Here is a 20121-nt window from a genome sequence, read left to right as displayed (position 1 = left end):
ATGCATATTTTTATACCTAACTATTATTATCATGTTGCTTTATTATTATATAACATTATATTAATTTTAAGCAAACAGCTAAAAGCTAAGCTTCAATTTGCGTACTTTCTATCAGCTTCTTGCTTGAAATATTGAGCAGCTAAATGAACACTTTGTTTTCGTTATATTTTTCTGTATTATATTATACAAAGTACAGCAAACGCCTCTGTAAACCTACCTAAACCAGAATAACGCCATAAACATTCAATTTAAGCAATCGTTGATAACCAGCAGCTTTTTACCCTAAAGTATATTATCCTTGTACACACGTATCGCCTTTTACGACCTTTTATCGTTTCACCTTGATACGACCTGTATGACAGGAAAACATAAAAGTAGAGCGGCATGAACTGATAAGGATAATGCCAAACTCGACTCAATGTCAAATATTGAAAGACGTTAAATTTTGTGATTTTGAACGGTTTTGCGATAAGCGGGGAATTTTTGAACATAAAACTGTATCAAAAACCACTCCAAATTTACAAAAGTTTTATATTTATAAATGTGTTTATTGAATTTTTTTACAATGTATACATACGTACATTGGCGAGCTTATTGCTTTTAGCAATATCTTTAATCCAACCAAAAACATACTGAAAACTTCTAGGCCGATAATCAACTTTGTTGAATTTTACGCATAGGTAGATTACCCACCACTTGACCTTTCCAAAACTAACACTTAAACAAATTATTTGTGTAATATGCAGGTATCTAAATGTGTTGTAAAAATCACGTCGTTTGATTGGCTAATGTCCGTTCCAAACGGTTCAAAATACAAAATATACTTGTTAGTACGTTTCTAACTCTGGTTGTTTCAAGAAAAATACACTGAACATGTTAAAAGCTACAAAGTTGGGACAAGTCGAGCTCTGTGCGTACAATCCAAGGAACTCGCGTTAAATGTTGCATTTGATGATATACAAGGGATTGAAGCTGTACAATGAGTTACCTGAAGAAATAAAGGAAATATAAAAAAATTAAATATTTCAAATGAATTTGAATAAATATGTTATTCAGAAGTTTTGATTTAAAAAAATGTAATATTATTGGAAGTTTATATTAGTTCTTAAGATATTATGAACTAACTTAATAAATGATTAATAAACTAATAAATTCAACTCAACATTGACTCTGATTCGTGTCTGCACCGGCCTTAATTTATTCCATGCATCGTAATACATAATAACCCTTTACTTCAACAAACTTTGGATATTCATATTCTTCTAATAATTACTAAGTCGTGCATGTTAACGAAAGCTGAATATTCAAATTATGAAGTAATGCGATAAGCAGATATAATATTCATACGAAGGTAGACATATACAATGGGCCCTCAACTTTCGTACATAATTAGTTCCTGAAAATGTGTGCGAACGTTGTATGTTCGAAAGTCAAAGAATGTAAAAAAACATCAAAAGTTGCATTTTAAAATATTTTTTTAGCAATAATACGAGTAGGTACATTAAAAATGTATTTATCAATAAACATAATACAGTTTACATGCGTGTTAAAGTGCATTCATATGGTTTCATAATAAATTTGTCAAGAGTTAATTACCCTTTCTTTTCTTTTCCTAGTAAAGAATTCTATAACAATATTTTGAGTACGTCCAAAAGTTTTTGCTGAACAAGCTGAATTTCCTACTATGGGAATTATTAAAATTAAAATTTGTTTCAATTGAGAGGGAAAACATTTTTGAGAAGGCCAGGCTGTTACAGGGCTGACGACCTATCATTGGCTGGTTTAAGTGTCCACTTTACCCACTGTGTAACATTTACCATTCTGCCCATGTTTAAACATTCGCAGTTCCTCAATCCTTCCACTTGTTGACTTTTGTGAGGTAAAGGAGCTGAAACCTTTATCATGTGGGTGAGATTTACCCGGCTGAAGCAATTCACCTACTAGGCAACGCCTGAAAACAATTTTCCAATTTTTATCCTTCTTCTTTAGCCAGTTTAAAATTTAACCAATTATAGGTCATAAGACCTGTAAATGCCTAGACTTTCAAAATATTTTGTTTTGGCTCTCTCTGTTGCAATAAATTAAAACCCTCGTATTATTTCATTGAAATACTTTTTGGTATTTGAATGTTAAAATTTGAATCCTGTATCCTTTCAATTTGTTGCAACAGAAAGAAAACATTTTTGATAAAGGAATATGGAAGTCTAAGCATTTACAGGGCTTATGACCTGTCATTGGCTGGTTTAAGTGGCCACTTTATACACTGTGTAATATTCACCATTCTGCCTATGTTTAAACATCCACATTTCCACAACTCTTTAATCTGTTGACTTTTGTGAAGTTGAAGAGCTGAAACCTTTATCACGTGGGTGAGATTCATCCGGCTGAACCAATTCACCTACTAGGTAACGCCTGAAAACAATTAATCAATTTATATACTTCTTTTTTACAATTTCTATATTGGAAAAACTTCACGTAAATTTAAAGTTAGAATCAAAGAACATATAAGATGTATAAGTAATAATAACTTTTCAGAATTCGCAAATCATCTTATATCCGAAAATCATGAATTTAATCAAGAAACGTGTGTAGAAATTTTGAATGTCAATAAAAATGGTTTTCGTTTAGATAATTTAGAACGATTAGAAATTAGTAAAGCCATTAATCAAAAACTTCAAATAATAAATAATCAATTAAATTTAACTTCGAGTCTTCTTTTAAAACTATTCCCGTTATGATTGATTTTATCTTCTTTCTCTCTCTTTCTTTCAATTTTCTGTCTTTTTCATACAATATTTTAATTATATAAATAGCAACGCGTGTAATTATAAGTTAGTTAAATTCCTGACGATGGGGTAGTAACCTCGAAACCGGTCGAAGTGTAATTAAAAAAATTAAGTGGTTTATACAAATTTATTAACAAATAAGTGTAAAATGTCATACCACACAGTGAAAAATGTTTTTGATAACAATAATATACTTCTTTTTTAACCAAATAGTAAATTCAACAATGTTTTGAAGAAGCATTTGGACCTACTCAAAACATTGTCATGTATCCTAATTAAACTCATGATTTGTATTTATAAGATGATAAAGAAACTCTGACCAAGTATTATTTTTTTAACATCTCGTGTGTATTTAAAGAGAATAGTTATGAGCTACGTTATTTTTTCCAATATAGTTTGTTGACACGTGTGGTATTGTCGTTGATACACCCCTAAGTTGTCAAATATATCACTTCTATTGATAAGTGGTCATAAACTCATATTTACTAATATTTGTTAAAATGTTTGACTACAATGATAATGCATTAAACATAAATAAGACAATCAGTTAGTCACAACATAAAAGTCACTGGACGTATTAAAAATAGATGTCCCGTAAACTCCGAGATTCACATAGTCCTTTCCAGGAAAATGTGGTCTAAAAACTTATCTTTAGATATTCAACATATCACAAAATGCATGTGGCTGCAGTAATGTGAAAATGTGCATTATTTCAAACATACCTACATATATCAAAATATCTGACACAATAATATTTGCATTCGTTTTGACTCCAGACTTATTTGTACCTTCGTAACACAGCGTTAGTGGCATTCACGTAGACCAAATTTCGTATTACGGCCAACACATGAACATCATGTAATGATCATATGCAGAACATGAGTCCCGAATTCAAATTGCCATCACGTTGTGATATCATTTTAGAATGGAGTTTCCGCGCGGAGTATTAATATGTAAACGTAATCAATTTAATATTACAGGAGATGCTTAATTGAAATACAACAAATCTAAAAGATAAACCAATGAATTTTTTGAAGTTAATTAACTAAATAATGAGAACAATACAGAACATTTTTTTTGGTGGGAAAACGGATTCCCACAGGGATGCTGGGAAAGAAATTGCGAAAAGCAAAGCCTTAGGACTTCTATGATATTATTACTAAAATTGAATATGTCAAATACTTAGGACTAACAATAGACAGATAATTGACATGGAAAATTTATATCAACAATTTAATTAGCAAAGTGGCGACATTATCGTGTCTTTTTTTTTCAATCAAAAACTTTGTTCAAAAACGGAAAAAAAATTAACATACGAAGCCTAAATAAACACTAAAATATGTTAAATTCATCTTCTATGGGAAACAGGAAATCAAAATAACATAAACAGACTACAAAGACACACAGTATGTAAAGTGGCCACTTAAACCAGCCAATGACAGGTTATAAATCCTCTAAATGCCTAGACTTCCATATCCCCTTCTCAAAAATGGTTTTCCTGTCTGTTGCAACCAATTTTAATATGAACAATTTCCTAAGGAGAAAATCCAGCCACTCTGCAAGCATTTGGACATAATCAAAACATTGTTGAATTAACTACCTGGTAAAATAAGAAGTATAAAAAATTGGTGAATTGTTTTCAGGCGTTGCCTAGTAGGTGAATTGGTTCAGCCGGATGAATCTCACCCACATGATAAATGTTTCAGCTCTTTTACTTCACAATAGTCAACAGATGGAAGAGTTGTTACACAGTGTGTAAAGTGGCCACTTAAGCCAGCCAATGACAGGTTATAAACACTTTAAATGCCTAGACTTCCATATCCCCTTCTCAAAAATGTTTTCCCTCTCTGTTGCTACGAATTTAAATATGAGTAACTCCCTAGGGAGGTAATCCGGCCAGTCTGCTAGCATTTGGACATACTCAAAACATTGTTAAATAATGAACATGCTTAGGTTATCGCAGTCATAAGTCAACGCGTATGTAATCTCTAAATCAACGCTCGTGTCGGTTTTGTTTTTTTGTTTTCCTCGTAAATAAATACAGTTCATTGGCGAACAATCGGCCGTAAAAAATAATTTACTATAAAAAAGAATTCAATATATTGCATTTGCATAATAGTAAGGAGTATCTAATACAAGAAAGTTAAAATTATATTACAATTACTATGGCGACTGCTTTTCATGACATTTGGCTTGCCAACCACTGCGCGGGCTAAATGCAACAAATAGCATGATAAACAATAAATAAATAAATAAAACTAGCAGTTTTGGAATATTTTCCATATTTACACCGGTGAAATTCAAATATGTGATTGCGCAGCAGGATTATACGTCGCGAAACGTAAATATTTTGACATTTAATATTAGGTGTTTATGGATGTTCCATTGTGATCGCGAATACGATAAACAACCATGGTGAGAAATTGTTAACACATCGCTTATTAGCACGTTGATAGTTATTTGAGATTGAGCTATAGAGTAAATTCATCTTCATCGGTAAATATCGAGATGGGTGTAAAGTAACATCGATATTTATTTATAAAAATATAAGTAGAGTTGTAAGAAAATTCAACGTATCTTCGTCGGTGACCTGTTATTGAAAATATTAAAAAAAATTGTAAACATGTTTTCTATTTCATTCATAAAACTGAAGTTTACTTTGTAGATAAAATTGAAGATAAATAAGATACTTTAGATATATTAGAATACGGGCCCAGAACGGCCGAAACCCGCAGATGTGAAGAAGAAGCGATATATAAAGCGGGCTTTCCTGAGCCGTCCGCGCCACCCGTCCAAGCCGGGTCCACCGCCACCTGCAAATGGCTCCTTAAAGGAGACTTTTTCGTCTGTTGTCGGATTTCAATGTTACTTATCTTATGTTCGTTATCACGAAAAGGCGGACTGTAAATTAATGAAAAACGATTTTCATTCAGTTTTGTGATAGGGAAATATTTGAAGAAAGGATAGGAACATGGAATGGATACCTACCTTTAATATGATCTGAATGTTCTTCAATTTCGGGCACTGGATGACAAAATGCACAATAAAATGTAACAATGTTTTCAACGACGCGCGACGAGCCCAAGCACTTTTTATGCAATTTTATGTGAAGTCAAAAATGTTGTTTTGTTTTTGTTCTAAATCCGAATCTTCTAATTTTGAAATTCTTCTTTCTTGATGTTAGGTAGGTACCATAAGGATGGGTCAAGGGAAGGATGGGAAAGAAAGGTAATCGGCCAGGAATAGTATGATAAATGCTGTTATTTACTCAACAGTTACATAGATATGAAATTAAACCACCTTTTGCCTAATATTCTCCCCGGGCCAAAAGGTTTTCAAAACTCTGAAGATAATGTTTCGAACTTTAGATATAAAAGAAAAGTCATGTTAAAACTCTTACACATAAATGCGTAGCTCTAAATTCATTTATCAACCAATTTCCATTGTAATCCAAACATGGAACTACTCAGTATTTTAATTTTGCGTAATATTTGCTTAATATAAATTCAATATGAGATTACGAATCAAATTTCAAAGTTTAACTTAGAAAGCTCTACGTATTGTTGATAATTGAAATAAAACCACGAACATGATTAATTACATTATTTCTAGAACGAGAACAAGGCCTTTGTAGACATTATTACACGTAACTTCACAATTTCAGACAAATTACAGTTTAAGTTAACTTCATATCGCGATATATAAATTCTCTATTTGCGTTGATTTATTGTTGGTTTATTCAACTTTTGGTGCATAAATTTTTTTCATAACTATGAATCGAGGGTGTATCGAAATCGGTTGTTTTTTTGCTATCTTATTTAAGATTCTTTTCTTTTTCAGTAGGCTGTTTTGTGTTTAGTTCTGCTTGCAATTTTGTCAAAGAAAGATTAGCACCCAAGCAGCATTTACAAATTATGGAAATTTATTTCCAAAATCACTTTTCAATCTATCCACTGTTTTACCGTCAAATTTTCTTCAGCGATGGGCTCATTTCACCACGTTTTTTTGTATCACAATTTAATTTTAATAAGAGCCTTTGTTTGTGACTGTTTAAATTCGGACAAATCTCACCCGCATGATAAAGGTTGGTTTTTCAGGTCTTTTACTTCACAAAAGTCAACAGATGGAAGAGTTTAAGAACTGCGGATGTTTAAACAAAGGCAGAATGTGTGAACGTTAAACAATGTGTAATGTGGCTACGTAAACCAGCCAACGATAGGTTGTAAGCCTTGTAAATGCCTAGACATCCATATTTCCTTCTCAAAAACGTTTTCTCTCTCTGTTGCAACAAATTTTGATAGGAATTTAGACCCCTAGGGAGGAAATCCATCCTGTCTGCAAACATTTGGACATGCTCAAAACATTGTTAAACAGAACATAGTCACGAATCTTGACATCACAGTTGTTAAGGCCAGACGTGTCGCGTTTTTGTTGACATAAATTTTATTTTTAAAATTATGCATCAAAATATGTCTCCACAATATTCATATTGATTTTGAAAACACAATTAATTTTTGCCCAACCTATTTCGTTTATTTTTATCGGTATTCGTGGTGTATGATATTACCCTATTGTCGTATCTGGAGATACGCTTATCTAGAGACGGTCCATAGACTACCGATGCACCCCGATAAATGCACTGTTTGGGTCAAATTATCGGCCGGAGGCATTATCGAGCCGTACCTGATTAAAATGAAGAAGGCTATCGTCAAAGGAATCCGGTGCAAAGCAATACTCTAAGAACTTTTATAGTCAAAGTGCATGACCATGGTCTGCAAGACATTTGGTTTCAACAGGACGGTGCATTATGCCTGAACGCAAATCCATCGACTTATGAAATGAAGATATCAGCGACAGTGTTATCTAGAGAAATGGACTTGTGAACTGGCGTCCAGAATCGTGAGTTTTAACACCTATGAGCATTTTTTGTGGTGGTATTTCAAGTCGTAGGACTATGCCTTTGCGGACAAGGTAACAGTGATTGCAGCCTTGGAAGCCAACATCAAGCATACTATCCATAATATAAATAATCAAAAATTGATTGATTACGTCTGTCCTTATACTGGCGCACCGGATTTCGATTGTTATTGTGGTATTCAACGCTAAATAAGGGCTGTATGTTGAAATTTGTCAAATTGTTATCATATTCATTTAATATCCATAATCTAAAATAATAATTTAGTTCTCACTGTTTTTGGCATATTATTTATTACTCTCATTTCTTACTGTAGTATAGAGTATGTTTCTAAAAACCATATCTCAATTATCATTTCTATTATGTTTTTGTATTTTTTTCAATGATACTATCATTTTGTATATTTGATTATGTATGAATCTAAATTCGTGTAATTTATATTTTTATTTATTTATATACGATTCCGTGAACCTTTTACATAATTACAATAAAACCAGTGAAAAACATACAAAAAAAAATAAAAGAAAGGTAAATAGCAGTTTTAAAAAAGAGGAAGAGAAGAAAAAAAAAAGAAAAAAAAAGAAAAAGAATATGCTTTAAAAGGAATGGTAAAAAAATTACTTCATGGTTTATATAAATATTAATCCTAAACATGAATAAATTTAAAAAATAATTATACACACGAAAGTCAAGAGTTATAACAAATAACAGTGAAAACTTATCATTATTTGAATTTTGAATTGTTGATTCTTTTTCAAAACACAGGACTTGATCATCAGCGGCATGGTATAAAATAAATCTAAAACATCACTGTATTGATTTGCAAGTCGCTGCATGATAATAATTAGAGAATTCAATGAATAATTAGAACCATGATATAAAACAAAAAAATTATTCTTTTATGTGTTTGTAGAATACGAAAGTTTATTAAAGTTTACAGTTCTGGGCAATCTATTTTATTATTTAATCATTTATAAATAAACAAAAGGTCATTTATTGTCCTCCTGCTTGACGGTAATGTTAAATTTAAATTATTTATAATTTATTTCTGAAACAGGTATACCAAATTAAAATTGAATGTATCTTAAAAACTTACTTTGTACTCGTTCAAGATCATATGAGTTGCAGTAATAAGCGGGACTCCAAACTGCAGATGCATACTCTAGCTGTAATCTTACACAAAATAAAATAACGATTGTTTCAATATTTTGAAAATTTCGATATTTATATCTGAATTTTGTTCTAAAATTATTTTTTATTTATTTAAATCTTAAAGTAGGGCACACATATCATACATATTGTTATGTGTGTTCTAATAATAACATTGCAAATATATTTAATTTATAAATTGTTTATCACATATGTCTTAACCATTATTTTAAATTTTGATATGTTTTTTTCTTCATAAATATTTTTTTCCATTTCGTAATACTTTTTAATTGCTTTAAATAAAATTGAATTTTGTGACTTTGCCTTTTTCCTAAATGGAAGTCTAATTTTGTTCTTTTCTCTAGTATTGTGATCGTGTTCATGCTGGTTCCGATCAATTTTTTTCCAAAATTCTGTTTTTTTATTAGAGTTTATAATTTTATGAACAAATATCATTGTATTGTAAAATATTCTTTGTTTATATGTTAATAATTTCATTTCATTTACCATCGACTTTACCCTCGTATATCTGTTTTTTTTTCAAAATGATTCTAAAGGCTTTATTTTGTAATACAGTTAGTTTATCTATGTTTTCTTTGTTTGATAAAATTAAAATGCTACTACAGTAGTTAACGTTATTATCTTCTTTAGAATTTTATTATTTATAGGAACCTTGTTTTTCTGGATTGTTATTCTATTGAATCACATGTCATTTTAATTCAATTTAACTCATTTTGCTTTATTTTTTTATTATAGAAATAAAAGACGAGTGATACTTTAATTCACAAATTTGGAATATCCAGTGACCGGTTTTATCGCTTTCGCGACATTTTCGAGACGATGGTGAGACTACGAGACTACAACGATGACAAAAGCGATGAAACCGGTAACTGGATATTTTAAATTTGTGGATGAAAGTATCACTTTTCTTTTATTTCTATAATAAATTACAATGAACTTCCATCAAGAATTTTTACTTAGGAACTTAAATATTTAAAATTTTACTATGTATTTTTTATTGTTTATTATTATGACTTAACATGGGCACAGCCTTAAAAACTTTTATGAATTCATTAATATTTAAACGAGTGTAATTTTGAATGAATAAATAAATAAATGACAATCAAACTTTTTGCATTTTTGATTATTTTTTTTGCCTATTAAATACATTATATTATAATATTACATTTGTAAATTTTGTGTGGTTTTAGAAGCATTATTTTGAGTGAAAGATTATTTATTACATTTAAATTGCGTTCAACATATACATCAATAACTGTATGAAAGAACTGAAAGATTTAAGAATGGGAGCAAAAATGAATGGTATAACTGTTAACTGTCTTCTGTATGCGGATGATGCCGTGCTTCTTGCTAGCAGCAAAGGAGACCCGCAATTCTTGGTAACAAAAGTCTACGATGTATGCAAGAAAAGCGATTTGCTTATGAATGTTGATAAATCGAAAGTGATGGTTTTTGAAAGGGATGAAAATATAACTAAATGTGAGATCAGCGTGAACGGAGATATTCTGAATCAGGTAGAAGAATTTGTGTACCTGGGAAGTATGTTTACTAGGGACGGAAAGGCCGATAAAGATATTGAAAGGAGGGTGAGTGCCGGGAACAGGGTGAACGGTGCACTAAAATCTACTTTGGCAAACAAATGTTTATCGCAGGAGGCTAAACTAGCAGTTCACAACGGAGTTCTAGTTCCACCTCTAATGTATGGGAGCGAAGTATGGAATTGGAAAAATAATGATGAAAGTATGTTGAATGCTGTCGAAATGCGATCTCCCAGGCGAATGTGTAGTAAAACGATGTATGATAGGTGCACAAATGTCGAGATCCGTGAAGTGTGTAAGGCTGAGACATGCATTATTGACAGAATCAAGAAAGGGGTGCTGCGTTGGTTTGGACATGTAGAGCGAATGGACAGCGAAAGAACGGCTAAAAGGATCTACGATGCAAATGTTGATGGATGTTAAAATCGAGGAAGACCGAAAAAGACATGGCACGATCAAGTCCATCAAATACTTGAAGATGGACATGTCAAAAGTAGGAATAATCAGCGTGCGTGCATAAGAAGATGTATGAATGTAGAGGAAGCGAGGTCTGTATGCCAAGATAGAGTGTTATGGCGTTCTATCCTCTCTGCCTACCCCTACGGGGAAACGGCGTGATGGTTTGTTGTTGTAAATTGCTGAAACAGCAAAAAAATGAAGAGGCCCAAAGAGGTGATATTTTAAGGTGCCTGAGATTCTAATCGAAACCCGGAGGGCCGATTCTAGAAATTGGAGCTCTAAGATGCTGACCTTAAATCCCAATCCAAGCCTTTGGTGATCATGTGCCTGAAATCATTTTTCATCGTTAATGATCAAGCCCAATCTGACTAGAGTTATTTGACATATTCCCCTTTCTTAAATGTTCTCCATCTCTATTGCATTTTTTTATACTTTAAATTTGTTTATTTTTGAACACTTACGAATTACATTCATTTAACGAAATAATTTGTCTTTTTAAATTCATATTCAATTGTTAAAGATAATATTTTTAACATGTTTTGTAAAATTAAAACACAATTCAATTAAAATTCAATTATAAACACCTCTCTGCCGCTTCCACTCCCACCAAGTCTACTATAAACCACTGTGTCTTTCAACTTTCCTTTATAATAATTGTCTTTGTCTAAATATGTACTAAAAATGGAGATCAATCCCATTGGGAGTCAATATAAATAAATCAAATAAAGGTTGTCTGAGTCTTGTTTTTTTTTGTCTGGTAGTTTATTGTATAATTTCAATCCTCGGTTTACAAGTCTCTACTATCCCTATCTCGTTAATAATAAATGAATCCGTTTTCGTCAAAACCCTCAGTAGTTCTTTTTATTTTTTTAAATAAATATTTGCGTTCTTAAGATTTACCAAAACATTTCATTTTGAGGGCCATTTTCAACAAGTTATAAATAACTCGGAAAAAAATGAAAGAAAATGGAATCAAGTTGGAGTAGAGTGGGATTCGAACCACAGACCTTTGCTCCGTGAGTCCGAGACACTAGCCACAGAACCACAACCCAATTTCAAATTCAAGTAAGAAAAACATGCTCGTACATAAATACATACATCATCACCATTCCCTATTCGCACCTAATGATGCATAGGGCACTTTATTAGTGTACTAATCGCAGCAAAACTTAATCATTTTTGTTTCATGACGGTAAGATGATTGGTCCTACGCTTCAGGTGCCAGTCCAGGGACTATGAAATATTCTACATACATACAACCAGTTTAGTTTTTTTCTGTTTTAAATAGATCAGTGATGTGAAACGAAGGCCATTTAAAATTCTTAGCTCTTAATTCGCTAACAAGAAAACAAAGAAAATAATAATTTCCCAACGCGAAAGCTCTATCTCCCTTGTCACGAAAAGCTCACCAGTCATCTAACAAGTTTATCTTTCAGTAGAGAAGAGTAATTATATTACCGTGGAAAACTATTATACACATGCAATTGTGAAATTTGCAACTATCAAAATGGAACTCCGTGGCTTTTGCTAAATTAAAAATAATCGCGGGGTTGAAAGCAACAAGGCTAATGTTGTTTAACACGCCATACCAAGGGTATCGTAAGAGAATATTCTATCAGAGTATTTGAATTAGGAATAGAATAGACTATTCAGGGGTCCTACGCAGGAAACACGTGATATTTTGTCATTCCCTCGACAATTCGGTAAGCAGATGGGGAAAATATCTGTGATATTTTCGGACTTTAAGTTATCAAGAGTCTTAATAAATATTTGAGTAAATACACATAGAAAGCAAAGCAATTTTGCAGTATATTTATCAAATATAAACATTTAAAAAAAACGGTTTTTGTCTAAAAACATATCAAATGTATCTATGAATAATATCTATCCTTGTTTAAATTTGATGCAACAAAGAGAAAAAATATTTTTGAGAAGAAAATATGGAAGTCTGGGCATTTACAAAGATGACCTGTCATTGGCTGGTTTAAGTGGCCACTTTACACACTGTGTAAAATTCACTTCTCTCTTCCATCTGTTAACTTTTGTGAACTACTGCAGCAGCATATTATTCTTATCAAAAAAAAAAAAAACATTTTACAAAACTATGCTTTGAGAATTCATTAAAAAAAACCAGTACACAAGTGTAAATTTGATGTTAACTCTTAAAAGACTGTGCTGAATAATCCCTTTGCAGCCGGTGGTGTAACACAATGTGACCACAAGCATAAGTCGAGATATTTTGAAATGTAAGCTAAAATACCAAATTATTTACAATGGTATGTGTTAAAAATGATCTTTATTCAAAGATGTTACATAAAAAATATAAAATTAAAGCATATTTATGCAAAATAAAGTTAGAAATTGTGTTCATTCCTTTTAAAATCCCGCTAGCAAGCGCTGCCGCCCGCGCCTGGTTGTCGACTGAATTCCGAATTACACTTACGACAGAATTTAGCGGAAATAGATCAACCGGGAGACTAGAAAGTATGCTATGCTAATACAACTCTTTTTTGAATGCAAAAAAGAATATCAAATTTTTATTGCAAATAAATACTAGATTTTATTAGAATAAATAAAAACGCTGTTAAAACATATTCTTAGAATACATATGAAACAGTGAATATTATAAATTAGGATTTTAAGTGTATAATAGTGATAAATAATGTTAGAATAAGTATAGATGTAAATATTGTGTTGTAAATATATATTAGACTATGTAAATACATAGAACTAAATAAATAAATAAATAAAATAAATAAATAATAATATTGAAATAAATCCTAAAAAAATAGCAAAAAAAACTTGTAAGAAATAAAATAATAGTACGTAATACGTGATATAATCAAATCATAATTAAACATACACAAAAATGACAACGTGAACACGTTTTTTAAAACTAGTTACGAACAAATTTTTTGAACACTTTAAATGAAATAACTTTGCACACTTCCTTGGGTACACTTCCACTTATTTGTTTGACCAATTAGCGCTTTCATCCCATTATGGACATCTTCAGACTGGCGAATATTATACAATGTAAAGATGATTTATAGAAATCAAAATAATATCTTAAGTGTTGTTGAAATTGCATATAGAGCCAACACTAAACCGTCAGAAGACAACACTCCGCGTCCCATTATCTACAAACTAAACACAAGAATGAAGAAAGAAGTGTTACTGAAAGACGTTAGAAACTACAATTCAAATAAGAAGCCGGAGGATAAACTTAGCTCCAAACAGGTCGGTTTCTTAGGAACGAACAGGCAGATCTACATAGCCGAACAACTAACATTTCGGGCTAAACATTTATACTACTTGGCGAGGAAAGCTGGAAAGGACCGAGAGTATAAATTTGTTTGGACCAGGAATGGAAAGATATTCATGCGAAAAGATGTCGGTGCTCCGATCATACCAATTTTATCTGAAGATAAACTCCCTAAGTAGTTCCAGGTTAGATATGAATATTGTTTTTAAATTCACACTGTTAATATTTATGATTTATCAAATATTTATTATTATAAGAAAGAACTTGAAAACTAAATTAAGTTTCTATTATTATAGAATTATCTTTTTTACACTCACTTTTAATACAAACCAGTTATTATTTATACTGAAAAAGAGATTTTTTTTTGGAATTAACCATAGTACTTTATACTAAAGAAATAAAAATCATTCAACAATCGATGCTAAATTTTTCAATGTTACTTATTCATTTATATATAATTTATATGCCATTGAAGCATACAAAATTATTCCAGGCTCAACTCAACTATGTGAACCAAATGTCACTCGTTATTATGACAAGATTGAGCGCGTTTATTGAAAAACTAGTCGGTAAAACAGTCGCCACTAAGATGATAAATAATAACAATTTCATTTCTTATTACTATGAGGAACGCACTTATCAATTACTTTGTAGTATTTCAAAAACAAGTAATGTGTTAGAAACTTTATTTTTAAATTTGTTTTTATGTTTTTATTTTAAAGACCTTTTGGAAACAGTTTCTTTTTTACAGTATGTATACCCAAAAACATTCTGTAGAATTATTGTTATTATCAAAACGCTTGTCGGTAAAACAGACGCCATCAATATGATGATCAATATTGTAAACATCATTTTTACATATATTATTAATATGTTGATTACTAGTGTATACTCTGATAACCTGAAAATATATTTCTGGCTTGTGACTAGAATCAATGTACCAACCTCTTCTATAAATGTTTTTCAATTCCATTGTACTCTTTATAACTATATTGAATTAATCTACTTTTATCCTTTCATTCTGTATTTGTGCCTAAATGTTATCTTTTACAAAATCACAGAAACAATTAAAACACCATCTATTGTTAAATATCCAAACCATTTTATTGTTAAATTATTGCATCTTACAACCGTTAATTTAATATCCTGTCGTATTTTCTTACTTTCTGGAAATAAAATTGTATGCCAATGTATTCAAATTTACAAGGAAACGATAATAACTACTCATATCTATTATTATCGACCATATCACATTTACACAAGTCAAATGACCATTAATATTTGTGTACATTTTAATTACTATAAATTTATTTTCTCCAACATAAAAATATCTCAAAACCTGACGCATATCTTTTTAATATTTAATTATGGAGGACAGTAATAATGATTTTTTAGAGAAAATGTACAATAATATAATAATAGATAACCTTGAAGAAATAAAGATATATGACTGGTATGGGTACAATTTAAAAATAATTCACCAAAATATAAGGAGTACGGTAAACTTAGATAACTTTTTAACTTTCTTGGATAATTTTAATGATAAATTCGATATAATTATCCTCACCGAGTGTTGGATAAATGAGTGCTATCAATCTAAAACGATTAATAACTATATTGAGCATCATTCTATCAAATGTATAAATAGAAGTAGTGGTATAATTGTATATGTTAAGGAAGGACTTATTGTCAATGTGGATGAAATGTTACTTTCTCAAGCTAATTGCCTAAAACTAACGTGTAATGATTTGACAATCCTGGCTATTTATCGGTCGCCATCGTTTCTTAATATTCACCCATTTCTCGACTCCCTTCAGTCTATACTCAATGACATGAGAGATCACAGGAAACAGATCGTTATTGGAGATATCAACATAAACACGATTAACAATAAACACCATCAAGCAAATGAATATACCTGTTTTCTCGGCGAACAGGGTCTACATTTGATTTCTGATGCGATTACTAGAGAGCAAAGTAATACATGTATCGATCATATTATAACAAAAGGAATATATGGTTTCGATGCCTTTACTTTTCATTCTAATATAACAGACCATCACACCATTGCCATATGTACCAAATCTGAATCTCACATTACAAAAGAAAAAAAATCTCGCGTTACAAAAATAATATACTCTGATTTGACAAATGATCTAGAAAACGAAATGTGGGAAAAAGTTTTTATGGAGAATGACGTGGATATGGCAATGGACGCATTCATTACAACATTGACTCAATACATAAACAAACACACGACCACAAAAAATGTCTCTCACAAAAAACTAAAATTCACTCCATGGATAACCAATACTTTAGTACAAAATATTCACAAACGGAATAAATTACATGTAAAAGCCAGTAAAAATCCTAGCGATATAATTATTCAATACGAGTATAAGAAATATAGAAATTTGTGTAAAAAGAATATAAGATTAGCGAAACAAAACTACTACAAAAAACTGATTTACGAAAATAGTAACTGCGACCCTGCACGGATGTGGAAAATAGTGAGGGAAATTACAAGAACTTCAAAATCGAAAACTACCCAAATAGACAGTATTGACATAAATAACACAACTTCAATATCAGACACTAAATCGATAGCAAACCATGCAAATAACTATTTTACTTCTGTTGGAAACACTTTAGCCCAAAATATTCTTAGTGAATTAAAATCTAACGAAGACACCCTGGCTTATAATATACCGTCTCTTGCTTCAGCACATAAAATTGAAGAAATTACAACAACACCTATTGAAATAATAAAAACTATAGACTCCTTGAAACTGAGCACAGCTACGGGTCCAGATAAAATAAATTCAATTGTTATAAAATCAATTAAAACATATATAGCAAAACCATTAGCATTCATATTTAATCTTAGTTTTAATATAGGAATTTTTCCGAAACATTTGAAAGAATCGACTGTAATACCAATTTATAAAAATGGTGACAGTAAACATATTAAAAACTACAGACCAATCTCCTTGCTCAATACTGTTTCTAAAATTATTGAAAAAATTGTCAAACTAAAACTTAATAACTATTTAGAAAAAAATAATTTACTCTCAGAAAACCAATATGGATTTCGGACAGGCATGGGTACTGAAAACGCAATAGCTAAATTGACTGAAACAATAGCTAAACATCTAGACAATAGGGAAAAATGCTTGGCTATTTTTCTGGACCTGGCTAAAGCTTTTGACACTATTTCACATAAAATTCTATTTAAAAGGTTACATAATATAGGAATCCAAGGGCAGTTATATAAATGGTTAAACAGCTATGTAAGTGGAAGATTTCAGAAGGTGAAAGTGGGTAGTGACTTGAGCGAACCTGCTCAGCTCTCATTTGGTGTTCCACAAGGGAGCACTTTGGGACCACTGCTGTTCTTGATATATATTAACGAACTTTGTAACAAGCCATCACTTGGACAAATCATTTCATTTGCAGATGATACAGCTATAATTTATAGCGCATCAACTTGGTCAGAAACTCATAAAAAAGCAAGTAATGACTTAAGTTATATTAAAAAATGGCTAGACGAAAACTTGTTGACTTTAAATTCGGATAAAACAAAGTTCATACGTTTTAGTGCAACTTCCGCCGGGCAACCTAATGAAATTCACGAACTTCAACTACATAATTATTCAGTGATGGTAAATTGCAACTGCAAAAAACTAAGTAGTGTTCAAAGTATAAAATATCTTGGAATAATTATAGACCAGTATTTGAGATGGAATGAACAAATTGAAACTATAACTGCAAAAATTAGGCGCTTAATACATTTTTTCATCCCACTTAGAAATATACTTAAAATCCCGGACTTGAAACACCTATACCATGCACTGGCAAATTCTGTGTTGACTTACGGTCTAATTGGTTGGGGAGCTTGCACAAAAACCGCCCTTGAACCTGTAGCAATTGCACAGAAATCTTTAATCCGAGTCATCTTAAAAAAAACATTTCGCTATCCAAGTGACTTGCTCTTCAAAGAATTCAGAGTACTGAATATTATTCAACAGTATATATTGAGAACGGTAGTGGTTACACACATAAAGAGAGACATTTACCCAAGCGTCAACCACAACCATAACACAAGATACTCTAATAGGGATCTGATACTAAGTGAAGGGGTCAACACTGTTCTGGCATCGAGACAACACTATAACGTAGGCAAAAAGGTCCATAACCTTTTGCCAGAATCGTGGAAAGACGGGAGTGTTGTCAAGTTACGGAAGGTGTTGACCTCGCTCTTTCATGACATTGGTCGTAGGGAGTCAGAAAAGTTGATGCATGCCACGGATTGGAGAACCTTACTGGATGTCAAAAATAAAATATAAAAAATAAAGAATAATTTAAAAATATATATTTATAGATGACAACCATGAAGTTTCGCATAAATAAATTGTCTATGTTTTTATGAATGTATGTATGTGTATGCGCATGCGTGTATGTACGTGTGTGTGTATGTACATATGTATATATGTGTATATTTATATATACATGTGTGTATATATGTGTATGTCTGTATGTATATGAATCAAAATGTGTATCCGAATAAGTATATATTGTGTTTGTCTGTGCTCTATATTAATTTGTTAAGTATTATAATATATTAAAATGTAATTGCCTAGCTTGGAACGGGGTATGTACCCTTGTTAGCTGGGCAAAGTGAATATGGAATTGTATTTTGATAATAAGTGTGAATAAATAAATAAATAAAAAATAAATAAATAAATAAATTAAGTAATGAATTATATCCTATTTCATTTAAAAAGTGATTACTAAATATCACATCGAACATATGAAGCAAAAAAATCAAGTAAGTAACAAAGTTGTTTTATATTTATTGAATTATAATGAATAAATACAAAGTTAGTGCTGAAAATAAAAAATAAAATATTTATCAAAATAATATTACAAATAACGTAAAATATTTAAGCTTTTATATTGGGACAACACATTATCAAACCAGGAATCCTTGAGCAATGGTTCGTCATTATTAAGTTATAATATTCTCCAATAGCTATTAAATTTAACTTTAACTTGTTTGAAATGATTTTAAAATCGGAAGTTATTTGTTCTACAACACTTAACAAACGCGACTTTATGATGCCCGAAATTTTTTAGTAAAGTTTAACACGGTGAAACACAAGAATGCCTCCTAAAAACAACGTTCTCTGCAGTACCGTGTAAATAAAGTATACAAAAAATACAAATTTAGGATAGGTTTACTTGTATAAAAATCAATAAAAAAACACTAACTACATTTTATTTTCTGTACATACCTTACTTTGTTATTTAAATATGACATGACATTAAAATATCTTAAAAAAACGTAAAAAAGCTTAAGCAACTTATAATATGACTATCATAATATTATATATTAAACGCATGTATGTAAAAGAGCGATGTATGGCATCCCAATAACAAATATAATAATTGTATTACTATTATGCATTGTTAAATAGATGTCGTTTTTTTTAGTTTCATTTTATCTTCTTCTTGCGGTGCCTTGTCAGGTCCCCCCGTACGACATTGGCGATCGCTACAGCGAAAGCATATCGGTCCTGCGCTATTTTTATATTCGGCAGCCAGGACAACTGCTTATTGAATGTATTCGCCATAGTGATTCCTGGGAAAAGAAGACCAGAGTGGTTTCCCGTTGCCTTCTCTATTGAATTTTTCTGCCGGAGTTGCCTTCTCTTTGCTGGTTGATTTTAGTTTTGAAGCGCCAGAAACTCGCCTCTTATCTTTTCGATATCTGCTGTGATCACACCCCTTATGAGTGTGATCCCATTGCCAAAGGTTCGCGGCGTGGACGCTAACGAGTTAGACTAGTCAGTTGTGTTGCCGGTGGAATGCAATTGGGCTTTCGCAGATTTTGATAGAATCACATCCTCCAGCAAGATGGGACTCACTGCGACCCTATTGACAGTTCGAAACCCATTGTACATTTTATTTAAATATTTCTTTATCATT

This window comes from Micrasema longulum, unplaced genomic scaffold (assembly GCF_059751315.1).
Source record: "Micrasema longulum isolate JH-2025_06_02 unplaced genomic scaffold, ASM5975131v1 h1tg000241l, whole genome shotgun sequence".
NCBI lineage: Eukaryota > Metazoa > Arthropoda > Insecta > Trichoptera > Brachycentridae > Micrasema > Micrasema longulum.
Note: the sequence above shows the minus strand (reverse complement) of the source record.